General features: G+C 45.6%; 1 pseudogene; it reads right to left on the bottom strand.

Moving 5' to 3' along the window:
• Positions 1-2,485: 2,485 nt before the first annotated feature.
• The window catches only part of LOC142442473 (centrosomal protein of 63 kDa-like), a 51,813-nt pseudogene continuing 33,598 nt past the window's right edge, over positions 2,486-20,700 (bottom strand).

The following is a 20,700-nucleotide window of genomic DNA, read 5'->3' on the forward strand; positions in this document are numbered from 1 at the left end:
CATCCTGACTGTGAATCTTGCACGTGATTATGACCTTGTGCTAATGATATCCCTCATCCCCACCATGTAGCTGTCTTGGTCACTTTCAAAACAATAACTGTTCTCCCTAAATGATCTTTAAAATTGAAGTCTCTTTTGTAACCTAAAATAACCCTTAGCCTCCCAACCTACAGAGGTGCCTTGAAAGCTAGCTCCCCAGACATTCTCATACAGCCTCTAAGAAGACACCCAGCCCGTTTCCATGGAGTCAGTCTGACTCCTGGAGACCCACGGGTATCAGAGTAGACCTGTGCTCTGGTGAGGTTCCATCAGCCCATCACCAGGTCTGTGCACTGCCTCCACCTGGGCCTCCCTTTCATGCACACACACAACATATGTACATTCGTGGAGTCATACACTGAAGAGTCAACAAGAGCCCTGACAATCACCTGGACCAATCTCTCCCAACCAATAAGCAGGGCTCCCCCTTGTCCTGACCTCAGGCATGGAAGGGTGCCAACAGGCAGCGGAGCAGGGAAGGCCGGAAAGACTGAAAAACAGCCTTCTGGTTCACTTACCCACCCAAGGCGAGTTCAAATCTCCTCTACACAGATCTGATCCAAGTTAAACACACTCCTTTCAAAACATGGGCCCACAATGTGCTTTCACAACCCCAAAGTCGATTAGGGACCATCTCCTCTAACCAGAGCTGATTTCCTCAGGTGACCCAGAGAGAGGTCAGACGGCCGTTCCCCAGGATTGCCACGGAGCTAGGCCAGAACATGAAGTTCCCAGCGGGTCCCCAGGGCCAGCAGCTCCACTGCCGGAGCTAACGCTGTTGAATCTTCATTTCCCTGCCTCTCCCGATAATGATGAACAGGACACACCGGTGAACTCCAGCCGGCTCTCCTAGAGGGGATGGAGTCCCCGTTCAGTGTCCTGCCTGGGTGTGACTTGCACTGATGCGGATCCACTAGAACAAAGAGGTTTTCTTGGCTGATGAAAACCTTGAGACCTAGCCATATCTCTCTATATAAAACCAGTCAGGCCTCACCTCAGGGTCTCTGCCATTTCAGTGAAACTTTGCATATTCGCAAGCCCTCAACTTCATGGGGAGTCTGTGAGTGCCCTCTAGAGGCATTTCGTCTCTACTGCAAGGGAAACTGGCTGCATTTCTGGCAGACACCAGGCTGACCAGGCAGTGTGTGCAGTGTTTAGAAGTGGAATGGGCTTGAAGACAGTGGGTTTGGCGTGCAAAGTTGAGGCCCTTGGGGGCTTTTCCTGATGCACTGGGTTTATAATTCAGAGTCAAAGTCAATGCTGATGTTGATCAGAGTAAGAGCCAGGCAGTTAACATTTATTACCATAAAATTGGAATAATCAAGCGAATGGCAATGGCTGGGGGTTTTGTTTGTTTTTGTGTTCCTATAAACCATTGAGAAGGCACCTATCTGATTGGTTGGGTGTCCCCGAGGGCAGAGGACATGCAATTTAGCCTTCATGGAAGAATTCAGTCAGGCAAAGGCTTCCCAAACCGTGGTTCCCTACTGGCTGCAGTCCCTGTGGGGGAGAGGTCTCTCTGCTGCAGTCCCCTGGGGCAGCCTTGCTCCCCTTCCAGATTATGCTCTGCGATCAGACAAAACACAGCTCAGAACCAACACAACCCATCTCTCCAGCAGCAGCACGCGCCCATGACCAACTTCTTAAAATGAAGGCAGAGGAAGACAGGCGGGGATTTGGTCACACATTGAATTGCGAACCGCAAGCTCAGCGGTTTGAATCCACCAGCAGCTCTATAGGGGGAAAGATGAGGCTTTCTACTCCCGTAAAGAGTTTCCGAAACCCACACGGGCAGTGCTATCTGGTCCTATAGGGTCTCCACGAGCCAGAATCAGCTCGATGGTGGTGAGTTTGCGTTGGGCAAGAGACAAGGTGGGTCCAAATGCCACCTCAACCTGTCCTTTGGGAATAGGATGAATGACATTTGGGTTTCATCAAAATGGGTAAATTCCCTGCGGGAAAGGCCCTGGTGCCTGGAATAGTAGGTGTAATTGAAGTCATTATGTCTTCACGGAAAGAAAAATCATGCATTTTAAATTGAGTGACTTGTTTTACACAATACTCTGGAAATCCTTGAGGAGAAATCCCTGGTGACCAGCCTTAAAACACAGAGTAAAAACCTCATTCAACTGAATGAACACTATGTGGGTGGGGCAAATGAACCTCGAATTCACTTGGTTGGGATGGTGCAGACAGGCCAAAAACAGAGGCTGGCTTTTAAACTGTGTAGAATCCTGGCTCTGACAACGCTGCTTCCTCTTGATGTAGCAAAATGAGAGCTTGGGGAGCGAGAAAAGCCCAGGTACGATCCACCCTCTCGGATGGATGGGAAATGCAACTTGACACCTGGTCTCCATCTGACTGTCACGAGCGCCTATTCCACTAGGGGGCAGACGCGTCATCCTGGTGGGTTACGTACGGCGCCTCGTTGTTTCTCGGGGGGACTTTAACTGGGGCTGGGGGCTGCTTCTGCGAGGCCACAGCACGGCTGACTGGCATCTCGTCTAACCGTGCCCGCTGCTCTCCAGGGCATCTCCACGCAGCCCTGCCCGTCGGCTTCCTGTCCGTCCGTCTTCGGCGGCGCCGCGGCCGCAGCGTGTGCTCCGTGTGGCGCGTCCTCTGCTGGCGCCGGGACGCTGGCGCGCTCGGAGGACAGGCTCGCGCTGGGGAGAAAGACAACCAGAATGTCCTTTAGAAGTAAGGGTGGTGATACCTCAGCTCTCTTGGTTTGGCCACTCCATCGAGAAAGAACAATTTCTAGGAGACATTATGCTTGGCTTAAAAAAGGGGGGGGGGCGGAGAGCACTAGAACTGATGGTGTTGACACAACCCATTTAAAAAGTGACAACCATGATGGGAGGGGGTCTTCTAAAATGGAATGGGGTGATAATTGTACAGCTCCTTGATAGGATTGAACTATTGAATTGTATGATAAGTAGATTAAGTGCCAATACAACTGTTAAAAAAATAAGAACAAAACTTACTGCCACAGAGAGTCCATTCTGATCCATTAATGACCCTATAGGGTAGGGGAGAAGGCCTGTGGGTTTCCGAGACTGTACTTGACAAGCAGTAGAAAGCCTTGTCTTCCTCCCTCGGTCCAGCTGGCGGTTTCCAACCTTCAGCTATCACTATGCCACCAGGGCTCTCCCGTATGCTTGGTAAAGCAAAGGGGAAAACATGCACTGGATTGGCACAAAGGCCATAAGGATGAATTAAAAATATATCAATGATCCAAAGAGGGCTCAGGAATGGCAGTGTTACTTTCTGTTATGCACAGGCTGCCATGAATTGAAGATAACTTGATGTCAACGGACAACAGACCCCAGCAATCAGGACATACTACAGGCAGCTCCTCAGCTGTTGGTGACCTTAGCCTAAATCACAGATCGTGCCGCATTTGGACCTCTCATGCCAAAGCCAGTGTCAAACGAGGGACTGAGGAACAGGGATGGACAGATTCCTCTGAGAATATAGAAAAATTCACACCATAGAGTTCTCACAGACAACTGTGAAATGCGCCCAGAACTAATCAAAAGGGAGAGGGAGTTAGCTAATCAAGTCCAAGCTGCACTGGAAGCCTGAGTCAAAAACACAGGTCCAGCAGTTGATGGGAGACCAACTGAAATGTTTCAACAAGCGGCTGAAGCGCTGGAGCCACACCCTCCTCTATGCCAGGAGATGGAGAAGACAGTTGCTTGGTCAATTCACTAGAGAGATCCATATTTATACTCAGTCCAGTAAAATTTTGCTGAAGATCATTCATCAAAAGTACACTGACAGGGAGCTGCCAGAGGCTCAGGCCAGATCCAGAAGAGCATGTGGAACAAGGAATATCATTGCTGATGTCAGATGTCGACTGGTGGAAAGCAGAGAATAGCAGAAAGATATTCCCTTGTGCTTCATGGACTATGCAAAGTGAAGGCGGGGATCCTAACACACTATGGGTAGCCTTGAGAAGAACAGGAATTCTAGAACACTTAATGCAGAACCTGTATTTGGATCAAGAGGCAGTTGTGTGCACAGAACAAGGGAATACTGCATGGTGTAAAATCAGAAAAGGTGTGCTTCAGGGTTGCACCTTCGCACCATACTTATACAATTTGTATGCTGAGCAAATTATCAGAGAAGCTACCTTATATGAAGAAGAATGTAGTATCAGGCTTGAGGGAGGGCGTGTTAACTTGTGATATGTAAATTATACAACCTAGCTTGCTGAAAATAAGGAGGACTTGAAGCACTTGCTGATGCAAATTAAGGATTGCAGCCTTCAGTGTGGATTATGAATCAATGCAAAGAAGACCAAAACCCTCACAACTACATCAATGGGTAACATCAGGATAAATAAGGAAAAAATTAAGTTGTCAAGGATTTCCTTTTGCTTGGATACGCAATCAATGCTTACGGAAGCAGCAGTCAAGAGATCAGATGACACATTGTAGTGGGTAAATCCCCTGCACCAGGCCTCTATAGTGTTGAAGAGCAAGGATGTTACTTTGAGGACTGACCTGTGCCTGACCCAGGCCATGGTATTTTCACTTGATTCATATGCATGTGAAAGCTGGAAATTGAATAAGGAAGATCGAAGAAGAATCAATGCATTTGAATTATGAGGCTGGTGAAGAATACTGGAAGGACCATGTGCTTCCAAAAGAACTAATAAATCTGTCTTGGATGAAGTACGGCCAGAGTGCTCCGTAGAGGCAAGCAGAAGAAGATTCTGTCTCGTGTACTTTGGACATGTTGTCAGGAGAGACCAGTCCCTGATGATGCTGGGTAATGAAGAGGGTTCGCGAGAGAGAGGATTGACAAGATGGATCGGCACAGAAGCTGTAACAAAGGGCTCGACCATAAGAAAGAGCTGGAGGGTTCTGCAAGCCTGGGCAGTGTTTGACTCTGTACATACAGTCACTATGAGTTGGAGCCCACTCAGGATATAGACAACTGTGATAATGTTGCTTAGAGTTTATCTTGTTGAAAACAATGTCTCTTTTGTGGTGAAATGAAGTCAATTCCATATCATTCTGCTATCCTTTTCTCTCTTATTCCCACCAAATGCTTGGGGGAAGCCATTCAAAAAGGTACAAAGAAGTCTACTTCAACCACTGGTCAGTTTGCCATTCTTCTGGGTATAAGACAGTCATCTCAGAAGCACACAGAGAGAATCCAGGGACCATCAACAAAGAAGAGCTACCAGCAAAGCACATGGGAGATCCCTAATCTGAAGTGGCCGAAGCAGCAGAGGACAGAGGTCCCAAAGCTGAGACCATGAGACAGAGCAGAGGAGCAATATCAAGATTGTGAGGTAGAGACCAAGGGACCACATGTCTGAGAGGCTGTGGACAAGAGAGACACTTACATGCTGGCTGAGAAGAGATGCTTCTGTGGACCAAAGATTGTATCCTTTAGGTTTTCTAACCTGGCTTGTGGTCGCGTGTTTACTTTCCTAATAACCCCTTCGTCTGTGAGCGTAGTCTGTGAGTTCTGTGTGACCATCGCAATGGGCCATCAGATACAGCAGGAAAATAGTGATGTGGCAGAACAGTGGGTGTCAGATGGTGTAAAGAAGGATGGAGGGTGAAGGTATGTCTGACAGAGACAACCAGCTCTATGGCAATCAATCATGGGTTGGTGTGGAGCTAGATTCTCCTCCCCACTGAGGAAGCCAGAGGAGGTAAGGTTTAGTGGCCCCAGGTCATTTCCTCAACTTTATTGTTGCTAGGTGCCATGAGGTCTGCCCTGAATCATTGCAATAGAACAAAATGCTGCCTTGTGCTGCATCATCTTGTCTAGGGTCTTCCTCTTTTTTGATGACCCTCCACCAAAATGATGTCCTTTCCAGGGCTGGTACTACCTGACGACAAGTCCAAAGTCCTTAAAACAAAGTCACCATCCTCACTTCCAAGGAGCACTCTGGCTTTTCTTTTTCCATGACAGATTTGTTTGTCTTCTGGCAGTCCACGATGTGGTCTCTATTGTTCACCAAGACCACCATTCTATTCCCTCTACTCTTCCAGGGACGTCCTCATTCATTGTCCAGATTTCACACACACCTGAGGGGGATTTTGTGATGATGGAATCGCCCTCTATTGGGCGATCTGATATGATTATCCTGCATTTCACATACCACTGATTTGTCATGATAAAATCTAACCAATTGATAAGTGAGGAATGGATGTGGTATACACACACCTTCTTTAACACATAGTGAGGAATCTGAGTGGCACAGTACTTAAAAATTCAAATGCTAGCCACACTATTGGCAGTCTGAAACCCCCAGCTGCTCCACAGGAGAAAGATCTAGTGCGTGATGTATTACATTGTTCAAATCTGCGGAACCACCCATATTTAAGGAGTCAAAGAGCAAAGATGTCACTTTGAAGATTAAGGTGTACCTGATCCAAGCCATGGTATTTTCAATAGCGTGTAAAAACTAGACAATGAATAAGGAAATCCATGGAAGAAGTGATGTACTTGAATTAAGATGTTGGTGAAGAATATTGAAAGTCCTGGGTCCTAAATCAGCAATTCTGCTTTGGAGAAAATATAGCCAAATGCTCCGTATAAGTGAAGGAAGTGAATTTGTCTCAGATGCTTTGGGCATTTGGCCAGAAGGGACCAATCTCTGGAAAAGGACATCAAACTTGATAAAGTAGAGGGTCATCAGAAAGAGCGGAAGACCCTCCATGAGCTGGGTTGACACAGTGGCTGTAACAGTGGGTCCAATATGACAATTGTGAGGTTTGCCAGAACCAGGCAGTGTTTGCAGTAAACACACTCCTCTCCAGTTGATTCAGACTCATAGGAACCTTACAGGACAGAATCGAACTGTCCCTGTGTGTTTCCATGACTGTTACTTTTTACAGGAGTTGAGAACCTCGTTTTCTCCCTCGGAGTAACAAGTGCTTTCAAACTGCTGACCTTGTGAACAGCCCACTATGTCATCCTGTAAGCCAACAGGGATGTTGTTGTTGATGTTCGGTGCTGTTAAGTCAGTTTGGACGCAGAGCGACCTTATAAACAACAGAAACACTGCACAGGACTGCATCGTTTTCACGTGTTTTCTTTTGTTTGAGCCAATTGTTGCGGCCATGACCTCAATCTGTCTCGCCCAAGATCATCCTCTTTCACTGCCCCTCCCTCCACTTATCCCAGCAGGATGTTCTTCCCCTGGAACTGCTCTCTCCTGACAACATGTCCAAAGTGCCTGACATGAAGTCTTGTTGTGTTCCTTGCCCCCCTGAAGCATTCTGGTTGTACTTCGTCCAAGAGAGATTCCTGTTTGTTCTTTGTCCATGGCACTTTCAATAATCTTCGTCCGCATCATAGTTCAAATGCATTGATTTTTCTTCATTTTCTGTGTTCAATGTCCAACTTTCACATGCATGCGAGGCAATTGAAAACACTATGGCTTGGGCCAAACATACTTTAGTCCTCAAAGTAACATCCTTGGTTTTCAATACTCTAAAGAGGCCTTGTGTAGAAGATGTACCCAATGCAGCTCATCTTCTGGTCTCTTGACTGCTGCTTCCATGACCATTGGGGGAATCCAAGACAAAATCCTTAAAAACCTCCATATTTTCTCCATTTATGATGATGTTACTTCGTGGTACAGTTATGAGGATTTGGGGGTTCTTTTGTTTTTTTACATTGACTTTCAATCCATACTGAAGGCTGCAATCCTTGATTTTCATCAGCGAGTGCTTCAAGTCCTCCTCATGTTCAGCAAGGAAGTTTATGCTATTTGCATATCACAGATTGCTCATAAGCCTTCCTCTAATCCTGATACTTCTCCTTATGTGATGTATATTCTATGATAATATGCTCAGCATAGAAATTAAGTAAGTATGGTGAGAGGATACAACCCCAAAACACACTTTTATTCATTTGAAACCATGGAATATTCTTTTATTCTATTCAAAAAGCTGTCTCTTGGTGCATGTATCTCAATGAAGTGTTCTGGGATTCCCATTCTTCTTAAGGCTATCAATAGTTTGTTATGATCCATATACTTATATGCCTTGGCATAATCAATGAAACACAAGTAAACCTATTTCTGCTACTCTCTGCTTTGCATCAAGATCTATCTGGAATAAGCCAATGATATCCCTTGTTCCACATCCTCTACTGAATCCAGCCTGAATCTTTGGCAGCTCCCTGTCAATGTATTTTGTTGGATAATCTTTGGCAAAATTTTACCTGCACATACTACCAATGATATTGTTCTATAATTTGCACCTTCTTTTAGGTCGCCTTCCTTTGGAATGGGTACAAATATGGCTCTCTTCCAGTCAGTTGGCCAAGTAGTTGTCGTCCAAATTTCCTGACACAAAGAATGAGTGTTTCCAGTGCTTCTTCAGCTTTCTGAAACATTTCAGTTGGTAATTCATCAATTCCTGGAGCCTTGTTTTTGGCTAATGCTTCAGTACAGCTTGGCCTTCTTTCAGTACCATTGTGCATTCTCATATGCTATGTCTTAAAGCAGTTGAATGTCAACTAGTTCTTTTAGGCACAGTAACTCTGTATTGTTTCCATATTCTTTTGATGCTTGTTGCTCTATTCAATATTTTTTCCTATACCAAAAATAAAATCCAAACTCATAAGCCATAAAGTCAATGTGGACTCATAGTGACCCTACAAGACAAGTTAGAACTGCACCCGTGAATTTCTGAGACTACAAGTCTTTATGCGAGTAGAACCCTCCATCTTTCTTCTGAGGCACTGCTGCTGGTTTTGAACTGCTGACCTTGCCCTTAGCAGCCCAAGGGTACCACCACGCCATCAGGGCCCGCATAGAATGTTTCAATATTGCAACTTCAGGCTTGGTTTTATTTTTCTTTAGTTTTTTCAGTTTTGCATATGCGGAGCAGGCTGTTCCTAATATTGCTTATCTAATTCTAGGTTCTTGCATATTTCCCTGTAATATTTGACTTTCTCTTCTCAAGCTGCCCTTTGAAATTTTGTTCAGCTCCTGATGTCATTGTTTCCTTCCTGGCCTCAGATACTCTATGTTTAAGAGAAAGTTTTGTCTCTTCTGACATCCACTTTGATCTTTCCTTTTGTTTCAGTGGCCGTGTGCTTTCTTCGTGGAAGATGGTCTTGATGTCCTCCCACAGCTCATCGGGTCTCTGTCATTAGTGTTCAGTGCATCAAAGCTGTTTTTGAGATGTTCTCAAAATTCAAGTGGGACTTTTGTGACTTGTTTGAATTTTCTTCATTACATATGAATAATGGATGGTCTGTTCCATAGTTAGCTAGGTTTTCGCTGTTGATACTGGCCTTCTCCATCATCTCTTCCCACAGATGTAGTCCATTTGACTTCTGTGTATTCTCTCTGGAGAAATTCACGTGTGTCATTGCCTTTGGTGTTGTGGAAAAAGGATATTTGCTATGATGAAGTCATTGGTTTTACAAAATTCTATCATGCAATCTCCAGTTTCCTTTCTTTCACCAAGACCATGTTTTCCAACTACTGTCTTCTTGGTATCCAACTTTCGCATTCAAATAATCAATAATTATCAATGCATCTTGATTGCATCTTTGATCAATTTCAGACTGGTGCAATTCTTCCATTTCTTTTTCACTAGCTTTGGTGGTTGGTGCATACATTTGAATAATACGTGTATTGATTGAATGGCTTTGTATGTGAATAGACATCCTACCAGATACAGCACTGCACTTCAAGATAACGATTGACATGTCCTTCTTGACAATGAATGCCACACCATGCCTCTTGATGGTGTCGTTCTTAGCATAGCAAACCATAAGACTTTTTTTCTCATTCTAAGTGGCCAGTGTCAGTCCATTTTAGCTTGCTAAGATTGAGCATATCAATCTTTATGCATCCTATTTCATTTTTAATGGCTTTGAGTTTTCCTAGATGCATATGCTGTACATTCCAAGTTCCAATGATGAACTGATATTTGCACCTGCTTCAGTTTATTTTGAGTCATTCCCCATCAGAACAGGAAGATCTTGCAGGCTTCCCTCCAGCCAAGTCTTTATGGTCCACACTGCTCTGAAGAGGCAGCTCTGCCTCTGGCATATTATGAGTATCTTCTGACCTGACAGGCTCATCTTCCAGCACCATCTCTGACAATGTTTCGGTGCTATCCGTGGAGTTTGAAATACTTACTTCCTCTGAAGTGGACAGCTTATTCCTTCTTCGTAGTCTAGAAGCTTGACTGAAACCTGTTCACTGTGGGTGGCCATGGTGGCATTTGAAATACAGTGACATCACTTTCAGTATCACAGAAACACACAAGCTACCAATGTGACAAACTAACACCTCTCTGTTAGTGGTAGAAGCTACTGAGGATAGACCTCCTTAACCTTAATACAGCCTTGATACAACTGAAGGAGGATTTATTTGGAGTGTGGCCTCTTCTTAGTATAAATGGACAGTGTGTGGGGAAACTGGCTCACTTCTAAACTCACTGCTGGATTTGGATCCTGCATCTGGTTCATTGACCTCCTGTTATACTGTCGGCAGGTTCCAGAGGCCATTAGTGGACTGCCAACCTTGGATTCATTTGGCTTTTTTTCTGATTGGCATCCACCAGTCTGTGGTCTACCTGCTTCATCTACCTGCTTTCTGTTCATCAGGCACTGCAGCAAAAGGACAGGAGAAGCCTTCAGGTTATAGCTGATCCATGAACTTGAACCAGACTGGACTTACCCACTTCTACAATGGTGTAAGCCCTTTCTTGACTCATTTCTCTTTCCATACACATTCACATACAAGTGTCACTGGTTTTGCTTCTCTAGAGACCCTTGTCTAACACAGTGTAAGTCTGTTAAATAAGATGGCTGTGAGTCAGAACTGCCTCTTCAGCCTCTAACAACAACAAGGAAGAAGCAAGGAAGAGAGCGATGGGAGTTGAGATGCTGAACAAGAGCATCACTCTGAATGTGAAGGACCTTGATTGATGGGCTTGTATTCTGGAAGACATGAGTGAAGGCCTTCAAGCAAAACAATTATAGGGTCAGATTTGAGGTTCAGAAAACAGCACTGGGAACAAGCAGAAACAAGCCCTGCAAACGAGAGACCAGACCATCGAAGGCAATTACAATCACCTCGGTGAGAAACAGCTCAGAGAGGAGGACCTGAGCAAGGGCATCGCAAGGATGCTAAAGAGGAAGAGATGACCTAGAGAGAGGGCTGCGATGTGGAACCGCTACCATTTTGCGATCTCTGTGTTAGCCGGGGCAATATTCTAAATCACAATGTTGCAGATTAGTACATTCCGATTAGAGGATTGTTGTTCTCATTTAGTATCTTCCAAATCTGACCTAGTTCCTGCAAACTCCCAACACATGGTGAGTGGGTAAACCCCAGGGGTTTAGCCAAAGCCCCTTCAGCGAGGCACTGAGTGGATGAGTCAAGTAACGAATCTGGAAATGAATGAGTGGATTTAGAAGACTTCTTTTCAGTAGGGCCGGATGATTGCAAAAAAAACACAAAAAAAAACCAACCCCCCCCAAAACAAATACAAAAACCTCCTATCTACTCTTTCTTATTTCTACTGTTTGCCCAATAAAGCGGGGAGCAGACATCGCACCCGGGATATTGCAGAATCCCCTAACTGATCTTGTAGCCCTACTCTCTTGCTTGAAGTCTCAATGCTATCGCGCTCTTGAAGCTGGTTCTGCTAGCTCTTAGCCAGGGTTTTCTTGACCTCTGCGGGGTCTCAGCCACAAAGCTTTCCCCATCATTTCTCGCTCCCCGATGAAAATAATGGTCCTTATACATCCACCTCTCACGGATGCTGGACAGATTGATTAGCTAATGTTCAAAAATTGCCTTGTGGATGGAAAGTGCCGATTATTATTATGATTATGTTGTCTTGGAGAAATTCCCTGCCATGGAATGGCCACCGAGGTCTAATTTTAATGTCCTGCATCTCACAGGTGGAATATTTATTTTCCAATCAAAGCAAAAAAAAACTATTTCCACATAGGAGAAAGCCTCCTTGAAGTCCATTTATCTGTTTGTTTGTTTGTTTACTAATCTACCACCAATGAATACAGCTGTGGAGACAGAGTTAAAGACAACATCTAAGCTTTATTTTACAAGGGGGTCACCGGCCTACCCTGAGGCCCTGAGAATCAAACATGGCTTTGCCTCTCATAAGGCAATGTCACCGCAGACACTACTGACATCAGGTTCAATGGTCTTCAGGGTGGTGGAGTTGGATGTAAGGACTTTTCCCCCACTCTCAGAATAGTTTGAATTTGCAACCCTTCACCTTGACCAGGAGTGAATAATGATTTCTCTGTGGCATTTGTTTTCCCCTGTACAGAGATGATTATTTTTTTAAACCTACAACTCAGAAGATGCTGGGTTAAACAACAAGCAAACCAGAACGCAAAATAATTTAATATTTTGAATGTGCAGGCTTTTGTTTTGTTATCTGGGGCTTGATATGAATAAATCAGGGAACATAGCTTTTTAAAAAATGTTTAATCACCTTTAGACAAGCGGGTGGTAGGGGTGGGGTCTGCCTTCATTTGAAGGGACTGAATGTCGAATTGATATCGGTGGCTTGATATCCCAAACTGATTTGCTACTACTTTTCTGCAGCAACTTGGGCTTTTAGTGTGATTTATGCCCAAACTTTTAGAGTAAAATTTATGAACTGCATTAAGCGCGAAGGAAGAAGCATAAAATGCAGTCATTTGAGAGTCCCAAGCAGTGGAGTGCTAAATGGAAATAATCGGCTAATAGATGCGTCGGAGAAAAGCAAATGGCTTTCTGACATCAAGGAACCAGTTTTAGGAAATTCTTTAATTATCATCTAATTGGCTGGGTGAGAGTGTTGCTAAAGATGTATGAAATCAAACAAGTGACATTTTAAAGTGAAACACATCACATTTGGGTAGACATGGTGGCCTAGGATTAAGGTCTAGCTCAGTGGTTCTCAACCTGTGGGTCATCACCCCTTTGTGGGGTCAAACTACCCTTTCACAAGGGTTGCCTGATTCATAACAGTAGCAAATTACAATTATGACGTATCAACAAAAATAATTTTATGGCTGGGTGTCACCACAACCTGAGGAACTATATTAAAGGGTCATGGCATTAGGAAGGTTGAGAACTATTGGTCTAGCTCATAAAAAATGCATTCCAGTTGCACCATTTGGGATTTTTTCCTGGCAGGGGCCAGAAGTGAGGAAGCAAGTCCAGTGTGCTGGCCTCTGGGCCCTGCGAATCTGTCTTAATCTACAAGCTGTCTCTCCCTACTTTCTATCCCTGTAAAGGGTTACAGTCTCAGCATTCCATGATGCTCACCTTCCCAACACGATCGCTGAAGACAAAACGGGTGCATAAGCAAATGTGGTGAAGAAAGATTCTGGTGCCTGGCTATCAAAAGATATCGTGTTTGTGGTCTTAAAGGCTTGAAGATAAATAAGAGGCCATCTAGCTCAGAAGCAACAAAGTCCACATGAAAGAAGCACACCAGCCTGTGCAATCATGAGGTGTCAATGGGATCAGGTATCAGGCATCAAAAAACAAAACATCATATCACTGTGAGTGAGGGGGAGTGTGTAGTGGAGACCCAAAGCCCATCTGTAGGCACCTGGACATCCCCTTACAGAAGGGTCACAAGGAGGAGTTGAGCCAATCAGGGTGCAGTGTAGCAACAATAAAACGTACAACTTTCTTCTAGTTCTTAAATGCTTCCTCCCCACACTATCATTACCCCAATTCTACCTTACAATCTGGCTAGACCAGAAGATGTACACTGGTACAGATAGGAACTGGAAACACAGAGAATCCAGGATAGATGACCCCTTTAGGACCAGTGGTGAGAGTGGCGATACTGGGAGGGTGGAGCTTAGGTGGGGTAGAAAGGGGGAACTGATAACAAAGACCTACATATAACCCCCTCCCTGGGGATTGACAACAAAAAAGTGGGTGAGGGGAGACATAGGACAGTGCAAAGCATGACAAAAAAATAATAATTTATAAATTATCAAGGGTTCATAAGGGAGGGGGCATGGGGGCATGAGGGGAAAAATGAGGAGCTGATACAAATGGCTCAAGTAGAAAGCAAATGTTTTGAGAATGATGATGGCAACAAATGTACAAATATGCTGGACACAACGGAGGGATGGATGGATTGTGATAGGAGTTGTACAAGCCCCCAATAAAATGATTTTTTAAAAAAAGAAGAGTTACAGTCTCAGAAACCCACAGGGGCAATTCTACTCTGTCGTAGAGGGTCACTATGAGTCAGAATCAAAGCAATGACAGTGAGTTGGGGTTTATTTGTTTGTTTGTTTTTGTTCTTGTTGGGAGGCGTGTTTTAGCTGACCAGGCCCATGAATCCAGAGTCTTCTTCTGACAGAGATGTATATTCTGTATGTATGGCTGGAACAGCTCTTGGTGGGTCTGGTCACCCTGGCTTTTGTAGCTGCACTGCATGGTGACTTTTCCCCTCTTGGGTGCCAGGATCCCCTCTCTGCTGGTTTTTCCCTGATAAAATTCCTCTGTCCGCCTGGTTGTCTCCAGGGTGTGTCGAGATAATTCGCCTCCTGCCTTTGTGTGGAAGAGCAGGTGCTCTGGAACGCTGGCGTGTCTGCTCTCTTTGATGACCATCTTTCATCATTTCCATGAGGCCCGAATTATCTTGGATTGAACTATGGAGTGGGCACCCTCTGGGCTTTCATCAGAGCTTTGTCACATTTGCCCAGACCAGGCAAAGGTCAAGGGGCGCCTGACTGAACGGCGGAGGGCAAGAGGCTGGGGACCCGAAAGAGACGTGTCTTCTGTCTTGGCTGAGAAGAGGTGCTGCTGTGGACAAGAAGAACGTATCCTTAATGTTCTCTCACCCTGATTAGCCGGTGAACTTCCTTCCCTGTTATTGCGAGTCTGCTCTGCTGTGAGTGCTGGGTGGCTTTACAATGAATGGTCAAACCTGGAAGAGAAGTCGGCCTCCATGGGCAGGGTGATTGGTGACAGAATAGGGTAAAAAAGGATGGAGGGTAGAGACACATCTGATCTCTGCCTTGTGGCAGGTGGCCTTGGGCTGGGGTGGAGTTGAGTTCTCCCTACTGAAGCTGGAGGAGATCATACCTGGCCCCATGACATTTGGCTCAGCTGTCCAAGTCCTGTCGTATTTGGATTCACAGTATCACTATGAACTCAGAGCTGGACAAAAGTCTCAGAGTTAGAAACTTTGCTAACCCAGGGCAAGCTGAACCCCTTGCAAGAGTCCCCCCAGACTGGAGAGTCTCTGGATTGGGATGAGAAGAGTTGGAGATGAAGTTGAAATGAGGAGATAGTAGGTCCTGAGAAAATATAGTAGGTCCTTATGCCATACTGTCTAGCTCAGTGGTTCTCAATCTTCCTAATGCTGGGACCCTTTAAGACAGTTCCTCATGTGGTGGTGACCCCCAACCATAACATTATTTTCATTGCTGCTTCATCACTGTCATGTTGCTACTGTTATGAATCTGGCAACCCCTGGGAAAGAGTCGTTCTACCCCCAAGGGATCGCGATCCACAGGTTGAAATCCACTGTTCCAGGTGAACTGGAACTTTAAAGTGAGGACTCAGGAGAAAACAAACTTAACTGATGTTAAAAAATAATCAAAGAACAAGGAAATGAGGACTTACAGGACTCATTATAGCAGTTATTCTATATTCTATAGTTATGGCTGTTAAATGCCATTAAGTTAATTCAGACAGTTCATGGGGGCATGTGACAGAATAGAAGCAACCTACAGGGGAGGGGGAGGAGGGGGAGGAGGAAGGAGGGGAAAGGGGAGGAGGAACCCATCACAAGGTTGGATATATATTCCACCCCCAACCCCCAGGGACAAATAACAGAAATGTGGGTGAAGGGAGACAATGGAGAGTGTAAGACATACAATAACAATAGTGAGGGGAGAGTGGGAGGGAGGGTGGGGAGGGAGGGAGGGGAAACAGAGGAGCTGATACCACGGGCTCAAGTAGGAAGAAAATGTTTTGGAAATGTTGATGGCAACATATGTACAAGTGTGCTTAATAAAATTGAATGGTGGATTGCTATAAGATTTTTAAGAGCCCCCAAATAAATAAAAAAAATAAGTGCCATATAGGACTGCCTTACGTCATATTCTTTCAGGGAGCAGATTTCCAGTTTTTCCCACCCCATCACCCCATGGAGCTGCTGGCAGTTTTGAACTGCCGATTTTTAAATATGCAATCTAGCACTTAACCAGTGCACCCCAACTCCTAGCGACCCTGGAGGACAGGGTCGAAGCGCATCATAGACGGTGCAAGGCTATAGTCCTCACGGAACGGCTGAAAATCAGAAAGGGGGTGTGTCAGGGTGGTCCCATATTATCCCATTGGTATGCTGAGCACATAATTCTAGAAGAGGCACTATAGGAAGGGGAATGAGGCATCAAGATTGGAGGAAGGCTCATTCACAGCTAGTACTCTGCAGACAAGACAACCTAGCTTCCTCCAAGTGAAGAGAACTTGAAGCACTTAGTCATGAAGATGAAGGACTACAGCTCGCAGGAAGGACTACAATGCAGGGAAAAGAAAACTGAACTTTCACGGGGACCAAGAGCTAGCATCATGGTAAACGGAGAGAAGATTGATGCTGTCAAAGACTTCCTTTTACTCAGCTCCAGTGTTCATGGAAACAGCAGTCAAGCATGGTAGAACACATTATTGTCCAATTTGAAATGGCCAGTACAATTAGTGAAGCTCACTCATCCCTAGAATACTGAGCTTTAGTTCATTTTCGATGACTTTTAGCTTTCCTAGATTCATACTTTGTACCCTCCAAGTTCTGATTACCCACGGACGTCTGCAACTGCTGCTCCTCTGTTTGAATCATGCCCCCTCAGCCAATGACGATCCTGAGAGCTTTGGCTCACCTACGTCATGAAAGTCCCTCTGCTCTGAGAAGCCCGGTCTTCCCCAATCACATCTGGAGTCCCGTCCGTCCTAAGGGACTCAACTTTCATCACTGCCAGATTGTATGACACTGTGATTCATAAGATGGCTAGTGGGTAACCTCTCAGAAGTGGACAGTGTCTTTTTTCCTTCTTAGCCTGTTCATCTAGAAGCCCAGCTGAACCTAGTTCTCCAATTACATCTCTGTTGGTAATTGAAATTCCTGCTCCACAGCCTCCAGCAGCGCACATTACCTCAGTGTGACAAATCGACTGTTCTGAGGTGTCTTCCAGCCAGCCTTCCGCTCGTGGTGACCATGCACGAGGACGAAAGCACTGGCTGGTCTTGCACCCATCCTCATGATCAGTCGTAGATTGGACTCAGTGATCCAAAGGGTTTTGCTGGGCAGCTTTTGGAAACAGGTGATCACCAGAACTTTCTTCCTAGTCTTAAAGCTCCACTAAAGTCTGTTCAGCCTCCTAGCAGCACAGAAGCCCCCAAGGGCAGACAAGTGGGACTGAGCATGAGCTGCATTGATTTGTGGCGTCTCCCCTGTGGACTCCAGTCCCTCTATCCCTGACGCCTCATTCACCCCAAGATGGTAGAATGCCTTCCTCAGAAAGAGTTGTTTCCAGAATAAATGACAGCACTCTCCTTTTGAATGTTCTGAACTCAGCACTCATGATACAAATACTCAACCAAGGGAGCTCACAGAGTGCTCGCCGCTGGGTCTTCTGCATACAACCCCCACCCACGGCCAGCAAGTGGTTTTCCAAACTCAGAGGTACCCGATGGCAGTTTCTGAGGCTGGGCATCTTTATGGAAGCAGGTCCCTTCATCTTTCTCTAGAGGAGCTGCAGGCTGGCGGGTTTGAACCATCTACGTTGCAGTTAGCAGCCCAACCCTTACCTGACAACACCACCAGGCTCATTTGGGTATCCCGCATAGAAGGTGAGATTTGTACCTCTGGGGGCCACCACTGCCCTTTCTGTGCTCCTTAGGCTTGAGCAACGTGGTCCTCCTTTCAGTTTCCTCAACAGAGGATGATGGGGTGGTGTCTGATTTGGCTCATGGTACGCTTTCTGCCCAAAGTCTCCCCCAATCCACCTGTCCTATCTGGTGAGCCACCATCCTGCAGGCCTGCCTGCTGCCTGCTGCCTTCTGACCGATCTCACCTGACCTTCCCGGCAGCCTTGCAGAACTGTCCTGTGTGGTCACCAGACCCTTTCTCCGCCTCCCTGGAGAGGACAGGTATCCTGTGTCATGCAAGAGACTCATCAGGAGAACAGTTGCTATAATGACTTGCAAATGTTTTCACGCAACAATCCCTACCCAATTGAAAAGCCATCGCAATAAATTTGCATGCTTAGATTGCACACGAGTGCGGGCAAGAGGAAGTCCAGGGTCAGGCTGTTCTCCCCCAAAGGTCCCTTTCTCAGCCTTCCCTTGTTTCACCACATTATGCATAGTCGTTCTCCACGATCCCACGAGGTTAAGTGAAAATGTCTTCCAAAGAATCATCAGAACCGGAGGAGAAGGCAAGTGAGTGCAAGAGGCCTGGGGCCAACCCAAGCTTTAAAGGGACAAAATGTATTAAGCGAGATAAACACAAAAGATGCCCCGGCCCTGCATCTAGCCCCATTTTATGCCTACGACTTTTCTGTGCAAGATAAAATGCAGAAATATTTTGAAAGTATTATTGGCTCCAGAATGCTTCATTGGATGACTGTGTACAGGGGATTAAGGGCAGCCATCGAAGTGAGGTTCTTTGAGGGCATCGTTTTTTTTTTGTTGTTGTTGTTTCTTGGTGTGTTTTTTTTACAGCAGAAGTGAAAACAATTTATCTCCAATACGCTTCTGTATCATTGCATACAGCAAAATAAAACATAAAACAAGGAGCCCATTACATACTAAATTAGACAACTGGCACTTTAAAAGCTTTATATTAATGCAGAAATCATGGCTGAATAGATGTATCAGTGTTTAAAAGGGCTCTGAGCAATGCTTGGAGAAATTGGCTGGGATTTTGGATGGGATAGGAACACGTTTTTATTTTTTGAAGATAAAACAATGGAGTTTAGATTTCCCTGTGTGAAAATATGCAACCCAGCACATTGGTAGAAAGATTATATTTGGATGGGGATACCTTCATTGGCTTACACACCTGTCTTCCATTCTCCATGACAAGAGTGTGAGTGCCTGCGTCAGGGGCTTGTGGGTTCACTGTTCCATGTGTCACCAGACAGAAACCCAATGCCTGGGACTCAGTAAATGTATAGTGCATGGCTGGGGCACAGATGTAACAATTTCAAGATGACTAGATACCCATTCTCCTGGAATCCACCAATAATAGACTCTCAGCTTCTCATTCCTGGAACCCACCAGTAGACTTCTGTGGTAGTTACATAACCTGATGTCAACTTGAGATTAGTAAGAGTGAATAGGGTGTAGTCTAGCATGTCAATCACGTCACAGCTTGATGACCTCATTTGGAGGTGTGACGGAGATAAATAGTTCACTGGAGGCCAAACACACACTTTCTGCTTCGTCTTCCTGCTGATAAGACACATGGGGCAACGCTGATGGAGCCAAAGCCCTGGAGCTGGAGGAGCCACATGGAGACTCATGCCAGCACTGAGATGCTTCCACTGCCACTGGATCCACAAGGCTCTCCACCCACTGGCCTGTGATCTTCCTGTATTCAGCATTATTGCATGGCTATGTGAATCCGAAGAGGAATTTATACACTGGTCTCGGGCATATGGTCTAATGTCACACTAATGGACTTGATCTGGACCGGGTTGGGATGTTTTCTCAATGTACAATTACTCTTTTATATAAAGTTCTTTCTTATACACATATGTGTCTATGAATTTGTTTCTCTAGTCAAATCAGACTAACACAACTTCTTTTCTTATGGAAGGCAAAGAATGTGACTTTTCTGTGCACCTCATGACATGACAAGGCTATGGTCTTGGGAGAACAGTGAGCCCTTGACTACCGACCTGAATGTTGGCCTTTTGAGCCAACACTGAGCAGTGCTGCAGAAGAAAGCGCTGGCCATCTGCTTCGGTAAAGATTGTGTTGTTTCGGTAGTGGCCATCGAGTCAATCCCCAGTTCTCTACCACTGAGTCAACACCAACTCATAATGACCCTACAGGACAGGGCAGAGCTGCCCCTGTGGGTTTCCAAGACGGTAAGTCTTTCTGGGAGTAGAAAGCCCATCTTCCTCCCAAGGAGTCGCTGGAAGTTTCTAAGCATGGACCTTTGGGACCGCACCTTCCCAGCTCATGGTAATCCCATGGGTACAGCGTAGGACCTTTGAGACTGTGACATTTTCAAAGCAGTTTGCCAAGTCTATCTTCCCAGGTGCCTGTGTGTGGATTCAAGCTGCTAATTTTCTAGCTGGCAGTCAAATGCTTAACCATTTGCACCCGGCAGGGACTCTGCTGGTACCGATTGCAGCCTGAGAAGCCCTGTTGGGGCGGTCCTGCTCTGTCACACAGAGGCTCACCATGAGTCACATGGACTGAACGGCCGTGGGTTGGGCCTATTTCATGCCATAACCAAATCAAATCAACCCCGCTGCTGCCAAGTCTATTCTGAGTCATAGAACAGAGTAGAGAGCTGCTCCATGGGTTTCTGAGGCTGTACATCTTTACAGAAGCTGGCGGCTTCGTCTCTCCCACAGAGCAGCTAGTGGGTTCAAATCACCAATCTTTTGGGTAGCACCCCATCACGTAACCCACTGCATCGCCAAGGG

The sequence above is a fragment of the Tenrec ecaudatus genome, chromosome 3 (assembly GCF_050624435.1).
Source record: "Tenrec ecaudatus isolate mTenEca1 chromosome 3, mTenEca1.hap1, whole genome shotgun sequence".
NCBI lineage: Eukaryota > Metazoa > Chordata > Mammalia > Afrosoricida > Tenrecidae > Tenrec > Tenrec ecaudatus.